This window comes from Crocuta crocuta, unplaced genomic scaffold (assembly GCF_008692635.1).
Source record: "Crocuta crocuta isolate KB4526 unplaced genomic scaffold, BGI_CrCroc_1.0 scaffold139, whole genome shotgun sequence".
NCBI lineage: Eukaryota > Metazoa > Chordata > Mammalia > Carnivora > Hyaenidae > Crocuta > Crocuta crocuta.
The window spans coordinates 7,181,833-7,182,776 of NW_027533258.1; the positions used below are offsets into that span (position 1 = coordinate 7,181,833).

The window sequence follows — 944 nt, forward strand, 5'->3', positions numbered from 1 at the left end:
TGAGGCCAGCGCCCACACAACGCGCCAGAGATGGAGGCAGGTCCTTGGACACAACTGTCTCCCGAAAGACCGCTGCACCAAGCCTGGCCATTCATTCATCACCACCAGGGGACTAGAAGCCGAGCTAACTTAGCCTCCCCTGGGTGTGTGAGTGGGTCCCCGAGCGCGGAAGACAGTCCGCTTTCCTGTTCTCTGGGCTCCGACCTCCCTGAGGATTCACTGGGAGGCCAGGGCGGTGGCGTGGCAGGCAGTCGGGGTAGGACCAGGCACTACCATATTCTCAGCTCTTGGCACAAGTTTTGGTAGGAGGCTTCCCCCACCGCCCCCCTAATGAAAGCTGGAAAAGCTGCCCTCCAGGTTTAGCCCAGCAAGAATGTTCGGTCCGAGAGTCTCTGCCTACAGGGTTTGGAAGAACAGATCCTCCAGTCTCAGCAGGAAAATAAGCACCCGACTTGGGCACGATGCGACCAAGGGACACCATGCGCCCTTGGTCCACTTGGAATGGATAGATCTTCACCCCCTTCTCACCCCGGGGAAACCTCCTCTCCAGGTCGCCCCCAGCTCTCACCCGGAGGACACCCGGTTTTGTACTAAATCACTCCTACTCTTCTCTCCTAAGCTTCCGACGTCGCTCAGGACCCTAGACCCAGAAGGCTGTGCCGGCTCACTCAGAAAACCGAATGCAAGAGGAACGTGTGCCCAAGTGGTGCCCACCTGCCCGGAACATCGAACCCTGGACCCCCGCCCCCAGGACCTTCCCCACCGCCATCCAGGAGCACACGATTTGTAAAATTCTTATACTCCAACTTCACGAGTTCCTCGGCTCCTTCCTCTGCCCCTGAAACCAAAAAAGCGTGCGTTCTGGGCTCTGCAGAGATGGAGAGATTTATTGCAAGGGCGAAGCCGATGCTGGGGAGCCAGGGCGCGGCGGGGCCGCCGAGGGC

The 944-nt window shown here is 59.3% G+C and overlaps 1 protein-coding gene across 1 annotated transcript in view; it reads right to left on the reverse strand.

Moving 5' to 3' along the window:
• Positions 1 to 944, reverse strand: part of SHISA6 (shisa family member 6) — a gene marked incomplete at its 5' end in the record, with an annotated part of 279,058 nt that overhangs the window by 277,690 nt on the left and 424 nt on the right. The gene's annotated exons all lie outside the window — the stretch shown is intronic.